Source organism: Chenopodium album, chromosome 1 (assembly GCF_948465745.1).
Source record: "Chenopodium album chromosome 1, dcCheAlbu1.1, whole genome shotgun sequence".
Classification (NCBI taxonomy): Eukaryota; Viridiplantae; Streptophyta; class Magnoliopsida; order Caryophyllales; family Amaranthaceae; genus Chenopodium; species Chenopodium album.
In genome coordinates, this window is record NC_137834.1 from 58,461,300 (window position 1) to 58,482,425 (window position 21,126).

Consider the following 21,126-nt stretch of genomic DNA (forward strand, 5'->3'; position numbering starts at 1 on the left):
CCCGAAAAGTTGCCAATTTCTCTAAACTTGGTAAACTTTAAGGAATGGGAAGAGGAACTCCGAAAGACCCTCCGAAATTGCTACCTAGAGCACATTCTGGACACTCAAATCCCGAGTTTCTACTCAAAGGGGATTATGAGTGATGAGGCACATGAGGTATGGAGTGTGGGTTGTAAAAGAGTTTCCAGACTCATGGCAAACTCCATCCCGGTACAATGAAAGGGGAAGTTCTCCTACTATTTTCCGGACATGATGCTCAAAGCTCTAGAAGATGTAGTCAATTTGAGAGTCACCAAAAGTACCAGAGGCAACTATGATGGACTTGTGGAAGATGTGACTAGGTCACTCTCGAACATGAGGATCAAGCCACCGCAAGATGGGTGTCTCACGAAAGAGAGACAAGAAGTATGGGCTAAGGTCTATAATGCAAGGCTATTCACCCATCTGGAGCTAATTGGCAAACCAGTGGACGATGAGCAAGCGGCTCTCATGCTACTAAGCTCACTCCATTTGGGGTATGTTGCATTAAAGATGCGACTTACGGCCAAGCGGAACAAACTGTCCTTGATGGAAGTTGTTCAAGAGCTCCAGAAAACCTATTCTTGCAAGAAGGCTAAGGTTGCTCTGAGACCAAAGAAGAAGGAGTTCAAGAACAAAGCTAAGATGCGCTGCTTCTATTGTAGTAGACCCGGACACTACAAAAGAGAATGTAGCATGTATCTAGAAGATGAGGCGAAAAGAAAAGTAACCTCAATCTCAGGTATCATCTTTACACTTGAACATAAGCCATTTATAAGGTATTAGATACCGGAAAATTGGCTCACTATATGCTCCTGTTTCAGGAACAAAGTGAGCGGTGCTTTTCAAGTGGATATGAGTACACAAGTGGAATAAGAATATAATCTTTCAAAGAAAGCTTGTAATCTCATATTTTGTCTAGATTTAAAACCTGTTTAGTTTTATCTACCATATTTTGATCTTGTGGCATTGGACGTCATTTTGAACTTTATCACAAGACATATCATCTTGTTTATATTTATGGAATGACACGTTTGTGTCTTTGGACAAATTGTTTATAATGATACCAAAAGAGCTAAGACCATAGAGTCAAATCAGACTTACTTGTGGCATTGTCGTCTTGGCCACATCAACATCAAACGCATCAAGAAACTTCTACAAGAAGGTGTTCTTGACTCTTTCGATTTAGAATCGTTTGAGAATTGCGAGGGATGTCTATTAGGCAAGATTATTAAACAGCCATTCTCCAAGTTGGGAGAAAGGGCAAGTGACTTATTGGGTCTTATACATACCGATGTATGTGGACCAATGAGCTCAACCACAAGAAATGGACATCGATATTTCATCACTTTCACAGACGACTATAGTAGATATGGCTATGTCTACCTCATGTCACATAAATCTGAATCATTTGAAAAGTTCAAAGAATTTCAGAGTGAAGTTGAAAATCAGCTTGGCAAGAAAATCAAAGCCCTTCGATCGGATCGAGGTGGTGAATACTTGAGCCAAGAATTCGATGACCATCTGAAAGAAAAGGGTATACTTTCAGAATTAACACCTCCAGGAACTCCTCAATGGAACGGAGTATCCGAAAGGAGAAATCGGACCTTGTTAGACATGGTACGATCAACAATGGGTCTTAGTGATCTTCCTATCTCTTTCTAGGGACACGCACTTCTAACTGCGGCACTAACACTGAACCGTGCTCCATCAAAAGCTGTAGAAAAGACTCCATATGAATTATGGACGAAGAAACCTCCCAAGTTATCTTTTCTAAAGATATGGGGATGCGAAGCATATGTCAAGAAATTGATTTCTGACAAACTTCATCCCAAATCTGACAAGGTTTACTTTGTGGGCTACCCAAAAGAAACCAAAGGGTATTACTTCTACAACAAATCGGAGAACAAAGTGTTTGTTGCTCGCGATGGTGTCTTTTTGGAGAAGGAGCACCTTTCCAAAATGACAAGTGGGAGGAAAATCGAACTCGACGAAGTTCGTGAGGATGAGCAACAAAATCATAATGACAGTCAAAGTGCTCAAACAGCATCTGTTGACGCAGGTCAAAATGATCAAAATGTGCAAAGTCGAACCGACAATGCAAATGCTCAATCCATTACCCTACGTAGGTCTCAGAGGCCGAGATCTCAACCTGATAGATATCTTGGTTTAGTATTAACCGAGAATCAGGACATCCTGATTATGGATGGAGATGAACCGGCAACCTACAAGCAAGCGATGGCAAGCACCGACTCTGCTAAATGGCAAGAGGCCATGAGATCTGAAATGGATTCCATGTTTGAAAATCAAGTCTGGGACTTGATTGACTTACCCGAAGGCTATACACCTATCGGATGTAAGTGGATTTTCAAGTTGAAACCCGACAAAGATGGAAATGTATTCATTTACAAAGCTAGATTGGTGGCAAAAGGTTACAGACAAGTTCATGGTATTGATTACGATGAAACCTTTTCACCATTCGCAATGCTTAAATCCGTTCGAATCCTCCTAGCGATTGCTGCATATTACAATTATGAAATATGGCAGATGGACGTCAAAACCGCCTTCCTTAATGGTTATTTGGAAGAAACTGTGTATATGACACAGCCTGAAGGTTTTGTCGACCAAAACAATGCTAGGAAAGTTTGTAAGCTTAAGAAGTCCATTTATAGACTAAAGCAAGCAAGCAGAAGTTGGAATCTGCGATTCGATGAAGCCATCAGTAAGTTTGGTTTTATCAAGAATCCAGATGAATCTTGTGTTTACAAGAAGGTTAGTGGGAGTGACATCACCTTCCTAGTCATATATGTCGATGACATATTGCTCATTGGAAACAGCATTCCGTTGTTAGAGTCTGTAAAGGCCTGGCTTGGAAAGTGCTTCTCAATGAAAGACTTGGGAGAGGCTCAGTATATACTAGGCATCAAGATCTATAGGGATAGATCGAAAAGGATGATTGGATTGAGTTAGAGTACTTATATTGATAAGGTACTTGCTCGATTTGGCATGGAGGAGGCCAAGAGAGGTCACCTGCCAATGTCACATGGCATAACCCTAAGCAAGAAGCAGTGTCCACAGACACTTGATGAGCGGGTAAGAATGAATCAGATTCCATATGCTTCGCTTATTGGATCGATCATGTATGCCATGATATGTACTAGGCCAGATGCATCGTATGCCTTGAGTGCTACGAGCCGTTACCAATCAGACCTAGGAGAGGCGCATTGGACTGCGGCCAAAAATATCCTAAAGTACCTGAAAAGGAACAAGGATAAATTCCTGGTGTATGGTGGTGCAGAGGATTTAGTTGTGGAAGGTTATACCGACGCAAATATCCAGACAGACAGAGACGATTTCAAATTGCAATCTGGATATGTGTTCTGTCTAAATGGAGGGGCGTTTAGTTGGAAGAGCGCAAAGCAGAATACAACTGCAGATTCTACAACTGAAGCCGAATACTTAGCAGCTGCTGATGCAGCTAAGGAGGCTGTTTGGATTCGTTGGTGAACTTGATGTTGTACCCTCTATAAAGGGTCCAATAGCCCTCTATTGTGACAACAATAGAGCTATTGCTCAGGCCAGAGAGCCTAGGGAACATCAGAAGGTCAAACATGTCAAGCGGCGATTTCACATGATTCGAGAATGGAAATCAGAGGGTGAAATCAGAATTTGCAAAGTTGGAACGGATGACAATGTAGCCGATCCACTTACTAAACCTTTGCCTCAAGTGAAGCACAACAAGCACGTTGAGGCAATGGGAATCAAGCATGTAGGAGACTGGCTTTGATTTCCTTGTTTAGTGTTTTAGTTAATTTTGAGAAAAATTAATGTAAGACGCTAAGGAAAACCATTCAAGTTTTGGAGTAATATAAAATTTCATGCAATATTTTATTACTCCATTATGCTATTTAATTGTGGTTTAGGATTAAATAATGAGTCCATTCGATTCTGAGAATATTCAAAATATGGTATCAAGACCAGTCTTGGTAAGGAAAACCTATTAAGTGAACATTGAATATTATAATCGAAAATTATCCCTAATCAAGGTCATTTAAACGATGGACGATTAATGACCGATTGAGATTAGTGTGTAGTTTGATATATAGCACCGTTTCATGTGCTACAAGGACATGATTGTCATAAATCATTTGCACAAGTATTGGTTTAGAACCATACTGGATCGACCTATGAGAATACTTTAAGAAATTAAAAAATTTGTCATAAGTATACTTCTCATTATGGCTATCGGAACCTATTTCCTCGACCATGAGTATTGTGAGTTCTCTTGTTTGAGTACTAGTTCGCTTTGATGTTGTCAAACGTCTGCCGTAATAGGGGATTATAACGGCAACACTCGGGCGACTAGGTCCTCTCAGTAAGAGGAGCTACATTACAAGACTGGGAATGTTCCCCTACAATAATAGGGAAGATTTCTTTGTTGTATACAAGGCCTCTCGCAGAGCGAGACTGTAAAATGCATGGCCGTGCTCGGATGGATTTTGGAAATCATCTGTTTATTGACAGTCGGACTCGGAATCGGGAAACACTTCTGGACGTAATAAGGATGACAAAATAAATCTTACCTTATAGTTCATGAAGAGACATTAAGCGACATAGGAAAAAGGTTGTACACAAAATGCGCACTTGTCCGGAAGGACAAGTGGGAGATTGAAAGGAATGGTGTCCTTCGAACAAGTGTACTATTCCGTTAGTGGGTTCAGAATTATTAGAAAGCTAATATATTCAGTGAGGTCAAGTGATCGGAATGCCTGGGTGGAGGCCGCTTCCGATCAGTAATATTAATGAATAATTAATATTACATCTTAATCTTGACTGAACCCTTCGGGTCACACCCAAGCATTCAACAAACCGAACCGACGAATTAATTCGAAAAGAATTAATGAGTCGACCGAGTAATATTTATTTAGACGTCGGAAATTCGAGCTTAGAGCGTCGAAACCGAGCGTCGGAAGTCGAGTCGAAAAATAGTGAAAGACGAGACGAGAAATAGTAATAAATCAACAAAAGACCAAAATACCCCTAGCATCGGAATGCCCAAGCAAACCGAGTGCTAAGGGCGTATGTCCTAGCATGGTGGCTAGCATGCGCACCAAGCCGAGCCTAGGCTGGCTGGTGCGTGCTAGCGCACCCATGCTAGCATCGCAAGGCTAGGTGCTGCCTAGTGCGTGCTAGCATGCTAGGCGCAGCCTTGTGCGCGCAATGGCTAGCAAGCCATGCCGCAACAAGCTGCACCAGCTAGCACGCTAGGCGCGCCAGCTCGCCACAGCTAGCAGCAGCATGGCTAGGCCATTGCTTGCTGCCTAGCAGCGCTGGCCAAGGCACAAGGCCAGCAGCAGCCCGCACAAGCATGCTGGGCTTGCTGGCCAGCAGCGCCTGGCAGCCCGCATGCGAGTGCTGGGCCTGCTGGGCGTGGCTGCCACGGACAGCAGCACATGGCAGCCCACCTTGGCTGCATTGGTGCCCAAGGGTGGGTGCCATGTGGCTAGTGGTCCTTGAGTGTGTGTGGAGTGAGGTGGCCGGTTATGGGAGAGGGAGTGGGGAGCAAGTTTGGTCCCCCCCTTCTCCAAGTGGTCCTCACCTAACCACTCACATGAGCTTGCCACTTGTTGATTTATTACTAGCTTGATTATTAATTTTATTTTAGCTTTAAAATAAAATGGAAAAATCATACTATCCCACATTGATGGGAGAGTAAATGATACTCCCATCATTTCCTATAAATACCCAAGTATGGGCATTGGGAATGATGCTTGAGTAAGAGTTGAAAAAGGCATCACAATTAGTGAAAACCTTTGAACTCAATATAATTACTCGGGTTTTATTGGTCGGGTCTTGCTAACCCCAAGACATTGGACCTAGTCGGTTTTGTTGGTGCGGGTGGACTTCGTTGGAGGTCTCCGTGTGAGCGGGACTTGAAGCTTTCAAGTAAGAGCTCATTTTGGAGCGAAGCACGCGTCAAAGGTAATTAGCTTATCTTAATCTTGTGATTAATTTAATTATGTTTATGGTTTTATTTATTGCGAGTGCGGTCTTGTTTTAGGGTTTGTTTCCGCGGTGAGTCGGACTCACCAAACCCCAACACTTTTTTACTCTCTTCTTTACTCTCTTAATTACCTTCTCTTTTAGATTTTCTCTCTCTACTTAGTTTTTAGATTAATTCTCTCTCTTATACTTTTGTTCTTAATCTATTCTTAATTCCAGATTTATTTGGTAACTATTTCTCTTCTCTTAATCTTAGTTGTTAACTTTATTCCTTTGATCATGTCTTGTTTTATTGCTTTGATTAGTTTAGTTTTTATTATGTGTGAGTAGTTCTATTTTTGGGGTTTGTGGGGATCCATAAATAATATGAAGGGGTAATTTATTGTTGTTAATTGTCAATGCTAGATTAATTTCCTATTGATTGATTTAATGCTCTGTGACTAGATTAGGCCTGATCTTTTATGCATGAGTTTGACAATATTGATTCGAGATTCGACATATGAGAATTGATGTTTAGGTCTAGTTTCAATAGGCAGGTTAATTTATAAATGGTTAAGTCGAGATTCGAGAGATGAGATTTAATATCGGTAAATTAATTGTGTGATTGTAATACGTAGCGAAAGCCCTTTATGATCTGATTAATGTATGCATTGATGAATGATTATTATATTCTACCCTGGAATATTATTTATTGGTGAACCTATGCCCTAGATCCTTTTATATACTGTTTTCTCCCTATTCTTAAGCTTCGTAGTTTAGTTTCATATTCAAATATTTATATTGGTTACTTCATATCTAGAATATATTAGTTAATTAGGAATAGAAAGACTCGTTTCTCTGTGGATTCGACCCTACTTCCCTATCTACATTAGTTAGAGGATTTAGGTATTACTTTTGATTTGGGGATACGACTTTACTCTGTCAATATATTTAGGCTAACATTTTAGGAGACTATGTTTTTTAATCAAGGATCTATATAAAAAGCTATAATTTTGGGTAAACAGGTCCGGTTTGGGTCAGGTAAGTGTGGGTTGGGTCAACTCGGATCGAGTTAATTCGGGTTAATATCATAACCTATGCGGGTCGGGTTTGGGTTGGGTCATGCTTGAGTCAGGTCATGTCGGATCATACATCTTATCGAGTTTGGGTCGGATTTGGGTCGGGTTAATAACATGTCGTGTTACATTCAGGTCGGTAAATATTATGTCGGGTTAAAATGGGCCGGGTTAGGATCATTCTAGGGTTTGAGTTGGATTTGGTTCAAGTCAATAATTTGTGAGTTATAATCAAGTCGGGTCATTCTCGAGTTTAAGTCGGGTTCGGTTCAAGTTAATAATTTGCGGGTTATATTTTGGTCGGGTCATTCTTGGGTTCAAATTAGGTTCGATTCAAGTCAATAATTTGCGGGTTCGGTTCAAGTAAAGACAAAATACTTTCAATATTAACATAGAGTAGTTTTAGCCTTACATAGTTATGAGTTTATGACTTTACAAGTAGATTACTATGTATATAGCATATATATTTAGATGTATAATATAATAAGTCAAGTTGATTTCGAATCGGGTCAATAACAGAGTGTTAATTTCAGGTCGGGTTTGTAACAGATCGGGTTGAATTTCGAGTCAGGTCACTAACAAGTCAGGTTAAATTCGAGTCGGGTTAGGAACATGTCGTGTTGAATTTAGGTCGGGTTAAATTCGGGTTTGGCAGGTTAAAAACAAGTTTGGGTCGATTTCGATTCAGGTCGGTTCGGTTCAGGTCAATAATTTACGAGTTATATTCGAGTCGGGTCATCTCCAGGTGGGTTCATGTTCGGGTCACAAATACTCGGGTTAACTCGGGTTTAGGGTTGGTTTCAGATCAAGTCAGATCAAATTCGGGTCACCATTTTTTCAGGTTCAAACGGAGCGGTTAATAATCGGGTTCGGATCGATATGTTAGTTTTTGTCAGATGCATTGAGTATTGTAAAATATAGTATCAATTAATTAATTCATATTAAGGGAATAGTTTTTGAATCCGGCGGGGGTGTTCGCATAATTGTCTTGGAATCTTTTATCCTTTTTGGATTAACATGGGTAATGAAGCCTTCAATAGAGTAACTAAGGAACTTTAGTAAAATAAACAAGTCTATGATTCGTCGCAAAAAGACGCATTTAGACCCCCCAAAAAAAACTCCATGGGCCCTTCAAAAGTTCTCTCTAAATTTGTCTCATGCAAATCTCATTACAATTTATTTTGCCCCTTTCCACACTATTATTTTATTTGACTACTCGTATTAAACTACTACTCAATTATTCTCGGTAACAACCTTAAACTTTTGGCAGTGTCATGGGACTTTCACATTAATTTTCCATCTTATAAAAGGTACTTCAACAAGTTACTTAGTGCAACTAGCAATAATTTATTTCAAACCAAAACTGTTTTACCGCCTAAAATCAACCGTTCCAAATGAGAACCAAATCGATTAAAAGCCAATTTTTTTAAAATCGAAAATCGATCCGAATCGTATTTTAGTAAACCCATCGATCCGAATAATATTAAACTGTATAAGAACCACACCTGTTAACAAACTGAATTAGTTCGACACCAAACTGATATAAAATCAAACCGAAAAAGAATTAATCCATTTCTAACCCGAAACCGTTTCCAATCCAAAACTGTTTGAACCGGGTTTAAAATCGTTAACAAACTGCAACCCGTTTGTACCGAATCGTTTATAAACCAAACCACTTACAAATCGAATCGTTTATGAACCGAGCCGTTTACAAACCGCTTACTACAAAGGGAAGGTTAAAATTACGTTAAAAGTAATTTAAATAATGAATTCAAATTAAGAATACATGTTTATTAATGGAGTACATTATTGTTTTCTCTAACTTTTTTTTATGTAATTATGGATTAAGCAAAAATTATACTACCTCCGTTTCTTATTATGTGCAACAAAAGGGTATTATTTGTGAGACATAAAATATTCTTTTGTTGCACATAATAGAAAACGGAGGTAGTATTTGTCTTGTCTTTAAATGACATCATCAAAGTGATTCATATTTTTTTCCAGAATTATATTGTACCAAAGTTGGCCTAGTCAAATTCTTATGATGTATTATTTTAATTCTCCAAATTTTTGAAATGACATTGCATACTTTGATCTAGGGATGGCAGTGGGTCGGGTTAAATGGGAGACCCGCCCCATCCCCGTCCAAGTGGAGCGGGAATGGAGGGAGGTTTGGCGGGTGATGGGGCGGGGATGGGTAAAAAATGTGTACCCGCCATGGGTGATGGGGACCCGCCACATATCCGCCCCGCCCCGTACCCACCTTATACCCGCACCATATTTCTTTTAGAAGATTTGAGAATTTATGAAACTTGATACCCCTAAAACCTAATAAACTTGAATAGTGAAAGTCCAATTTTCTTAACCTAATTAATTTAATATAATTGTCATTAATGTGATACAGTAGAGCATCATGGCAAAGGGTTTGGGACTATTTTAGGGCGGGTATGAGGTGGGTATGAATATCCAAGTGGGTGATGGGGCGGGGATGGATCCTATCTTGTACCCGGTGGGGCGGCTATGTATGTGGATATTGTACCTGCCACAGGTGGTGGGACGGGGATGGGTATAAGATTTTTAGGCGGGTATGGGTATGGAGGTACCATCATCTGCATCCGACCTACCCCAATGTCATCCCTACTTTGATCTCTCAAAAAACAAATTAAAGTCAATACAAAAACTATTAATAAAAAAATATTATTGATCAAATTATCAATTGAAAAAGAAACTCTAAAATTCTAGCTTGAAAAAGAAAATATTTGTGTACGTTGTCTTTAACAAATTGGGACCGAACTGATTCAAAACTGAAAACCAACCCGAATCGTATTTTAGTAAACCCGAAACCGAATCGATCCAAATAAATATTAAACCGTATAAAAACCAAACTCGTTAATGAACCGAACCATTTATTAACCAATGTAAAATAAAACCAAACCAAAAAAATTTGAACCATTGTTAACCCGACCCGTTTCTAACCTAAAACTGTTTGAACCTAGTTAAAAACCATTTACACCGAACCATTTACAAATCGCAACCTATTTCCACCGAAACCGTTTACAAACTGAACCAAATTGAAACCGACCAAAAATATACTGAAACCGAACCAAACCGATTATAATTTTAACCAATCTGAAACAAACTCGTCGGCCAATTAAACTGATTTCAAACTAACCCGTTTTTTTACCCTAACAAATTTCTAACCGAACTAAAAACGGTGAACTGTCAAACCGTTTTGACAGTGGTAACTGCAAGGTTTTAACTTTTATGCATAATCAACATAATTATTATTAGGGCCTGTTTTGTTCACCTTGTTTTCCCTTATTTCAGCCTATTTTCAAGAGTAATAAGTTTAGATAAGTTCAGTTTAGTAACAATAAGTTATAATAATAAGGGTTACTCAAATACAAATTATAACTAAAATAATTTCAATAAGGTATAATAAGTTCATATAAGTTAAGGTAAGATTAGAAAAGTTCAGATAATATAATAAGTTTAGTAAAGTAAAAATCAGGTGAATAAAACACAAAATTACTTCAGAAGTCAATGTCTTTAGTATATGAAATTATGCATACATTGAAACAAGTTTAATAGAGTATTACTATAATTTTATTTTTTTTTGAATTTTTAATTTTTTTGGCTTATGATTTTAGACACTACTCCATCCGTTTTTAAATATTTGCTCCACTTTTCATTTATGACCGTTTTTAAATACTTGCTCCATTTTTTTATTTGAAAAGTTTTTACAATATTTAATATATTTTTCTCCACTAGTAGACCCAACATAAATCATATTTTATTAATTTTTTATTCTCTTTCCTTCAATTCTCTCAACTACTTTTGTTTTTTTAAAAAATTTTATTCTTCCACCTGCTCCACTAACTCTATAGTTTATTACTTTATCAAATTTCTCCTAAAACTTTGCACATAGAGAAATGGAGCAAGTACTAAAAAACAGAGGGTGTAAATTTTAACTAACTTTAAATTTTATTAGGTAGTACTTTCTTTGATCTTTTAAGTTTTCTTTGTCATGTTTGTCGATGTATATTTTAAATCATTAACTTCTCTCATTATATTCGAAATGTATTCATCAAATCGACACTTGAATACATTTTTTCATATATATTGGAAAAAAACTAAAAGATTCTTGAATGATGGTGTTAAGATTTCAAATGAAAACATAATTTAAAAAAGAAGGGAATAATTTATAGTGAGATATCTTATAAAATATAATTAATGAGAAATTTGTCAATATACTTTTGATGAGGTTCGTAATGGGTTTTAAAACTGATGTGATAGAAAGTATTCTGTAAAGTGATATCAAATTAATTAAAAGAATATTAAAGAAATTATGGTTATATCTCTTTAGTTAAAAGTGTTGCAACTTGCAAATGATTCAAGATAGATGGAATTTTAGTCTTGTATGATCAGAGTTGAAGTATAAATAAAACAATAAGTCAGAACAAGTGCTATATAAGTTTGGTATACCGGATTTGATGGTGAAAACTATAATTGTGTTAAAACGGTGTCCTTTTCTACAATCATAAACTAGATTAGCCCCGTGCGATGCACAATTTTGACAAATAAAATTATACTCCGTAGTGTTGAACTCACATATACTCTACAAATAATCTTCCCGAGTGAGGCGGTGTTAGATAACTAATTAATATATTACTTAAAATAGTACTTCGTATTAAGTTTCTTATGCATGACAAAATTAAATCACATATCAATCGGATAATTAATGTTAATTTTACTCTTACATTTCCACATTTTTGCCATAGATAAAATCATAAGCCTATGTTGTTAAGTGATATATTACTAATAATACAATCAACTCTTTCAACATAATTGACCTGTAGTGGCCAACTTAGAATTAAATGAAACAACACCCAAATTATCAAATACAGAGAAATACTACAAAGTTCAATCTATCAATCTTTGAAAGGAAAAAAAAAAAGTATTATCAACAACATGTTCAATAGTATGTCAAAATATTAAGGTGGATGATTTCTAAAAAAACACTCACACACACAAAAACAAAATTTTGTATTAAGAAAATATTCTGATTTGAAAAGGAAAAAAAAAAAAAATCAAAATTCTTGTATTAGGAAGCAACTCCAGCAATATGATTAATCAACAACTATCTGTTTATATCCTTACCTTTTAGGAAAATATTAGTCAATTTATTTTATTACTTGTAATTTAAATTATTGATTTATGTAAAATTTATACTAATTTGGGATAAATACAATAACAACTATACTAATTCATAATTTCAAATCCCATTATTTTAGGAAATAATAGTTTACTGCTGTAACTTTAAATGATAATTTTTTTTTTATTATTTTTTTCTAAAATAAGTCATACAATTGGGCGGAAAAATTTTTCATAATAAGTCGACACGTGTACAGGTTTGGGGGAAAAATGACATCAGCGGTTGCTACTTTAGTTTATTTATAGAGTAGGTTACTCTCGTGCGATGCACGATTTAATATTTTTTTTCCTTATTTATTTGTATGTAAGACATATTTTTAAGAAAAACACTAATGAATCGTGTGTCTTCTTATTAGATGTAATTGAGCTATAACAAAATGATGTTAAATATAGAGTATTATAATCACATATTATACTATATGCTTCGTAATTTAAATAAAATTTAAAACTTATTTATAAGATGTTAGCATGAATTCGCTGTTTTATCTTTCATTAATTTTGTTAAGAACTAATAAGGAATGGAAACACCAAAAACAACACTATAAATGTATAAAGTAGGAGGAGATAAAATGTTTCTAGAAAAATGAAATATTCCAGCCACTAACTTTTAATTTTAATACATGAAAAAATTGTGTAGTTAGTCAATTTTAGCATAAAATGTTTTAGGAAATGTGCAATTAATATACTAATTCCAAACATTTTTTTAATTTTGAAAAAAAAAAAAAAAAAAGATCATGTTACCAAAATTTTGGAGGTAAAATTTTGTATGAGAAGTTGACACTTGCAAATGATGATATCAGCAGTTATTTATTTAGTTATACTAGTTTTGGTCCCATGCAATGCACGGATTTATATAGTATAATTTATTAATAATAATAGTCAATCGATATAGAGATAATTAACTTAAATAACTTAGGGTTCGTTTGGCATTGTTGTGGTTTTCTGTTTTTTGGTTTTTTGTTGTATAAAAGTGTATGATATATGTCACATAATAAATCAAAAATTATTTAAACTTATTAAAATCATAATAATTTTGAAAACTGACAACAAAAAAGTGGAAACACCTTTTTCTTGTTTCTTGTTTTTGGTTTTTAGTTTTCAAAAAAAAAGGAAACTGAAAACCAAAAATGATGCCAAACAACCCCTTATGTAACTATTTTTTTAAATTTTATTAATGTCTATCCTTTAAATTCTTCTGTGTTACAACTTACAAATATATATAAATAAAATTTATTTAAATAATTTAATATTTTTTAATAGAATTTTTTTTTAAAAAAAAAAAAGCATTTTGGAGGGAAATTTTTTCTTAAAATTATGCCAAGTATCCCATTCGGTGATTACTTTAGTATATAGTATAGATTTATAGATGGTTCCCCTCGGGAAAAATTCTCACCAAAATGTGGCCTTCGACAAGGGAACCCCCTTTCCCCGTACCTTTTTATTTTATGCATGGAAAGTCTCTCGGAGCTCATTAGAGAAGAAGAATACAAAGGTGATATAGTTGGGATTAATGTGGCTCATCGAGCTCCTAAAATAAGTCACCTATTTTTTGCTGATGACTCGGCTTTCTTCTTACAAGGGAAAGAAAGTAATGTGGTTACCTTAAAAAAGGTACTTGACATATACTGCAGGGCTTCTGGACGGGTGATAAGCACAGAGAAGTCAGTATTATTGGCGAGTCTTAATTCCAGTGAGGAGGAGATAAATAAGCATAGTGATGTTCTAGGCATCTCAAGAAGCAGCAATTTTGGGACTTATTTGGGTATACCTGCGGATTTTGGATCCTCAAAGCAGCAAATTTTTGGCAAATTGGTGGATAAGATGAAGGAAAGATTAACAGCATGGAACTCACTTTTTTTTATCTCATGCTGGCAGATTAACACTAATAAAGTAAGTGCTTTCTAATTTGGGGACTTATGTGCTTTCAGTCTTTAAGTGCCCTGTAACAATCTTAAAACGTATTAATAGCATTGTCGCAAGGTTCTAGTGGCTAGGAAACAAGAGTGGCAAGGGTGTGTACTGGAAAGGTTGGTCACATCTCACTAGATTAAGGAGAAAGGGGGTTTAGGCATCCTTGATGCTCGGTTTTCCAACCAAGCTCTTCTTGCCTAGCAAAGATGGTGCATAATACATGAAAGGGATTCCTTAATTAGCCAAGTATTTAGAGCTAAATATGGAATTGACAGGCTCTCCCTTTTTGAAGAATCTTGGAGTAGGAAAAGCTTAGGCTCGTGGGGCTGGAATGGTATTAAATGGGGTCTGCTAGTGCTAAAACAAGGAGGTTCTTGGTCCATAGGTGATGGGTGCTATGCAAAAATTCACCATCCCTGGGTCTATGGTGCACCTCCGGAACGGAAGTTTTAAGGCTGCTCCAACAACAGTAGTGTTGCCAAGCTTCGAAAGGAAAATGGGGACTGGGATTAGGAATTAAGCTTGCGGAGAATGGTTTACTGATGATTCAGTTAGGAAAATCTCCACAATCAGACTTATGGATGCAGGATACGAGGACTTGATCATATGGAAAGATGATAAAAGTGGGAAGTATTTGGTTAGGAGTGGTTATAGAGCCCTCTATGAAGGAAAACATCTCCATGACATGAACTCAAACAAGAATGCATGTGAGGCACAACATAAATTGAAAACAATTTTGGAAAAACAAAGGAAGTCCAAAACAAAAGATTTTTTTGTGGAAAATTTTGCAGGGTGCGCTTTCTATGGGCAGTGAGAGCATAAACAAAAGATTTTTTTGTGGAAAATTATGCTCTAGTGAAGATTCCCCAAGCAGCAGCCACCTAGAAACTTTGGAACATTTATTCAGGGACTGCACCTTTGCCAGCCATATATGGAAGGGCTATAGGTTGGGAATTAATGTCAGCCAACAAGGAAATATTCCTCTAGCTGAGTGGATCTATAATTGGATGAGAATATTAAGTGACAAGGATAGAGAGATGAGTGAGGGCTATCAACTCTTCTTAGAAGCTCTTGATTGCATTTTGGAAGCTAGAAACAACAAAATTTTTATAACATAAACTCGAACCCAGGGACAACAATCACTATTATGGAAAGAAGAGTGATCACTTCTAACAGCAAGAAAGAGGAGTCAAAACTTGAAGTTATGACAAGCTCTGCTAGCACTTAGTAAGGCCCTCCTGGGTTTGGTAAAGAGCAGGACTTAAGCCTTAATGAGAGTAAACAGCAAGTTGATAGCATTCAATTGGTTACAGGGACTAGCATTTGCAAAACTGTGAGCTTAGGAATATTTCATAACAAAAAGAGAGGGAAGAAAGGTAGATGGCATTGGTTATTGAAGTCTGCATGCAGGTGTTACTTTGAAGCAAGGGGAGGATCAGTAGCATCAACAGAATTGTGAAGCTCATATTCTGAATTTGGTACTCTAAGGACTACAAGAGGCACATAGATTACATCTATGGCATTTGAAGATCGAGGCTACAGATAAGAGAATTGTAAAGTGGATGCAAAGTGACTACACTAGCATACAAGGATATAGGATGCTAAAGAACAAGATTAATGACCTTTTACCTTATTTTCACTGTGTTTCTGTTAATTTTACAAAGTTTAGGGAATAACTTCCCTTTTCTTTTACTGTCAAAAAAAAAAGTCTTGTATAAGTGTAGGGAATATTTCAAGCATCCCACACTTGAGCCCCACTGTAATTATACAATTTAGCATGGTGGCGTCCAAAGGGAAAAAAGCTACAGTAAAAGAGTCGCCAACAAGTTTTAGGAACTTGTAAACCGTTCACATGGTGAAGGTTACACCCCTTAACAATCTAGGAGATCGTTAACTCCAAAAAGTTTGGAACCATGACTGGAAGTTCAGGGATGAAGGTACAAATCCAACCTAAAAGAGATTGAACTTGCCTTAAAAATAGGCCTCTACTTCTCGGATTCATGTGCGCTTTCTGACTAACATACAATCAATATATTAACCCTAAACTTGTTTAATCTATGTTGGTTGAATATTAACGCACAAATAAATATATAATTGGCGATCACTTGAATTATAATCATATTAACCTAACAAGATTATTAATTATCTTATTAAGCATGATTACAAGTACAAATTCCCTTTAAACATGCATAAAAGATGTGATCTAGCAATAAAAATAATAATATCAAACAACATAATAATAAATAATCACCATCATGTTAATAATAAAACATAACATTAACAGTAAGATCCTAGGCATGATATATACTAACAAGATTTATAACAAACCCTATCATATCACTAAACATTAAAGATCAATTAGCTCTATCATGATAGTAACATGATGTTAAGAAATAGGAAGCATCATAATAATATCAGAAATATTAGTTAATACACTAAACATGATACTAGGAAGATCATATCAAAACATCCTAACATGACACTATGAATCAACAAAAAATCCAAGCATGATTTCTACATCAAAATATCAATAAATCAATTAAATTACTTACTTCGATGCCTTGTACCTCTTTCTAATAACAAAATACACGCGTTAGTAACTTCAAGGAAAATTCAAACAATTAAAATAATTGAAATAGAGATTTGGGACCAAACCCTAAGAAATATTAAACCTTTCACGTCTAGGGTGAAGGCAACTTCGAACTTGGCTAGGTGTGACTAGAACTAATGTATGTGGAATTTTGTAAGAGGGAAGATTTAGAAAAAAAAATAGAGACACAGAAAGCTTAAAGATTTTAGAGAGAGAATAGAGATATGATCGTTGTGAATGATTAAAAAGGGGGAAATACGACCCCTATTTATAGAAAAATAGTCCGGAAACGATAGAAAAGAGTTCGAGTCCCATTCGGAATAAAAGACCTCCTGTCGTTGGAAAAATAGTCCGGAAACGATAGAAAAGAGTTCGAGTCCCATTCGGAATAAAAGACCTCCTGTCGCCAACGACAGGAGTTAGCGCCAGAAGACAGGAGCAGCACCAAGCGATAGGTATTAGCGCCAGGCGACAGGCATGTCGTTTGGCGCTGGGATAGTTTTTTGCGGATTTTGTTTTTATCATATCTTTTGATCTATAAGTCCAAATAAGTCATATAATTTTGTCGTTGGAAAGCTATTGAAGTATAATTTCCATCCCAATTAGAATTAGATTAGAATATTTTGTAGATAAAAAGATATGGCCTAAATAGTTGAAGGGTGACAGATTTGGATAGAGTTTCGTATTCCTTTCATATCTTTTCTGTTATAGCTCGGAATTAGTATTAAAATATATCATTGGAAAGATAATTTCAAGATCTATCCAACCATATAATATTTAGATAAAGATTATAAGGCACGAAAATAATATCTGACTGTCTTTAAACATCTTCAAATTCGAATAAAATTAGGACTTGAAAAAAGGAAAGTTTTGTTCAATTTCAAATTCTTTAACTTTACTTTTCAAAAAGGATAATTAAGAGTTTTTAGAAACTCATAGAAGCTTCTAATTAATCCTAATTAGTTTAGGAATAGGATTAAACCTTTGGACCCTCGACATGATCATTGGGTCGTAGGTAAAATCCGATTTGGGCTCAGTTTAGTATTTTGGCCATAACTACTTTCTCATCATTCATCGGAATTGAGCTTATAATATATCGTTGGAAAGATCTTTTCAAGCCCCATCCAACTATACCATTATTGGACCCTTATCATGGACCAAGCTAAATTGGACTGACTATTTTCATAAATAGAGTGAAAAAAGAAAATTTTCAAAAACAGAAAGAAAGATATTTTAATAAAAACATCCACATCACTAGACTTTTCACACTTTCACTTCATTCGATAATCAAATGACATGATAAATATTCATCATTGAGTTTGGTTTTGGGGAGACACATTTGGGTGTCTACAATAAGGCAGACTTGCGTTACACATTTGGGTGTCTACAATAAGGCAGACTTGCGTTAATTTTATTATAAGATGATCAATTTAAAGATAACTATCCCCTTAATCAGATAAGTAATGAATTTGATTGATTTTAATATGTAATTTCTAATGAATACATGCAAATAAAGCTAATATGATTAATCTAATACACTATAAGTGTGTTTTAGGGGTAAAATTTATGTTAGAACAATGGTAACTTTTAACCCATCTTACAATGATGTAATGAAAGTCTACCTTAATTAAAATTTGTGTAAACGGAATGAAAAACAATATATTGCAATAATAGCTTAAAGAATAAAGTATGTCTAATTTAAAATTCGGTTCCAATTTTTAAGCTTGTATGTATATAATTTGAATTTTCTAAGACAATTAAATTATACAGATTACATAGTAATCTATGAATGCAAAAGAGGCACCTATGTGTTTTTTTTTTTTTTTTTTTTTTTTTTTTTTTTGAGTAGGTTGGAACCCGAAAGTATACATTGGTCAATTTGATCCAAGTTAGCAAACGAGATTCTCTTAAAAATAGGGGAAACAATTAGAAAATACTCATTTCAAAGTAACAGGCGCCCAGAGTATCATTTGGAAGTACACATTGGTTCATTTGATCCAAATTAGCAAACGAGATTATCTTAAAATAGGGGAAACAATTAGGAAATTCTCATTTCAAAGTGCCAGGTGACCCGAGTATAATTCGATCCTACAACCTTGCTGCGTTATGCACAACTTTAGGTATACTCTGTATTTGTTTTTTGTTTTTTTTTTTTTAAACCATACTCCGTATTTGTTTATACACAAGAAGAGAGATGATGCACAAATTTTGAATGAACACTTCAATTGTACAACGGAGCAAAAACTCTAGCAATATCAAATTTCATTAATGTTCTATGGAAAAAATATATTAAAATAAACAACCCTATTTCTATGTGTAAAATAAAACATAACAGAGTAAAATTAAAATAAATAAATAAAAAATGAAGACGAAATAAAATACCAATACAAAATAGCAACACCTAATTTTCATATCAATCATATGAGCAAACTTTATATGACCTTATCATATAACAGCAAAAAGAGTAACATAGTGAAGATATTATCTAATACCTATCCACTAAATATAAAAACAGGGGATTAAACAAAAATAACAACAAAAACAACAATTAACGCCAGAAGAATCTGAACCGTTGATCTTTGAACCGCAGTTAAAGCCATAGATGAAGATACTGAGTATTGATCGGACGGTCGGTGTGCACCGTTTCTATAATAGTACGGAAAGTAAGGGAGTATAGCATCAGGAGGTGGAGGCATGGTCATGCTACCACCACCATCACTACCACTAGGAGGGTAGTTTGGGTAATTCCCATATGGTGGAGGGTAGTTTGGTAAATTCCCTGATGGGGGTGGGAGGTTGTATGTTGGTGGTGTTTGTGTGGTTGGGGTTGGTGGTGTTACAGTCCCAGCTATCGGCGGCGGGTTACATGGATAAGGGCATGTATCTTCCGCTGTGACAGATACTCGGGACGATAAGTATAGTGCTACCAAAGAGAATACTAATAACAAGTGAATGGTATTAGCGGCCATGATTAGGAAGGAAACAAAGAGTGAGGGAAAATGAGTGAAAGAAACAAGTATGTATGTGTAATGAGGTGGGGTTTGGTTTGGATTATTCTTGAAGACAATGACTTAAAAAAAGGGTCAATGACTATGTAAGAAGAAGAATTGAATGTCTAGGTCATACTTTTTTGTCTACATACACTAATTGTTGGTTAATATAAGTATTTTCAACAACCCAAGAATCATTCAACATTGTCATGAGGTTGCTTCCTCACCGGCAAGAGGACTCTATCATTGTTTGTTTTGAGTACCATATGAGGTATAAATAAGAATTAATAGACATTACCTCATAATTATGTACGTACGTCTTTGTTCTTTAAAATTACAATTTTTCTTGTTGGAATGTTCATATAAGATTGTCTTATTAGCATTTTTAAAACAAAATTCTCATAATTTCTCTTATTATATAAAAAATGGTCTCTATTTTTTTTATTTTTAATTATTTAAAAAAAAAAAATTATTTCACTAAAATTTCATTTTCGTGTGCAATTAGGCGTCATAGGGCCTATATGTTTCACATGCACAAAAGAGGGCAATATGAGAATTTTGTTATTTTTTTCTCTGTCTTAATGGTACAGTGGTACCATTAGGCATGTAGTGATACTTTTAACCATAAAATTTTCCACCATTATTTATTATCATGTATTAGTATTAGAGGTTCTATACATAGAACCTCTATTGATATTAGAGATTTTATATATAGAACCTTAATATCAACAGCGATGGCTTGTTAGCGGTTGGACGGTATTGTGAGAAATATTTTTTTAAAAACAGATGTATAACAAAATTAGTTTACAATTTAGCTTTTTTAAGGGAAATCGTCCATGTAGGCTCATAATGCGAAACTAATGAGATTGAGGGATAGCTCAAGTGGTTAGAGCTCCCCTCCTGGTTTCAGGTGATCGTGGGATCAATTCTCATCACTCGCCCTTGTGGCTCTCTAAACACCAAAATAAAAAAAATGCAAAAATCGTAAGATTGTATAGGCTTTCTAAGTAAATAGCAGGAAATTAAGGATAAAAAAATTTAATTGAGGAATAAAGAGTTAGTGAAGGATTTTGGCTTGTTTGTTTCCTTTTTTTTCCCCTTTCGGTTAGTGGTCATCAACATTTTCGTAGTCAAATCATGATGATTCGAATAAATTTGACTTATTTTTGAGTTCTTTAATGAAATCAATCACAAGTTTCCAAAAACAAATAAATCAAATAACTGAAAACCACAATGATATCAAACGAGCCTTAAAGTATTTCATTTAATGTCGTTTGGTTGGCTTGGGGGTATTCATCAAAGGGAATGAGAATCAACTGCCCTTATTCTTTTTGTTGTTGTTGTT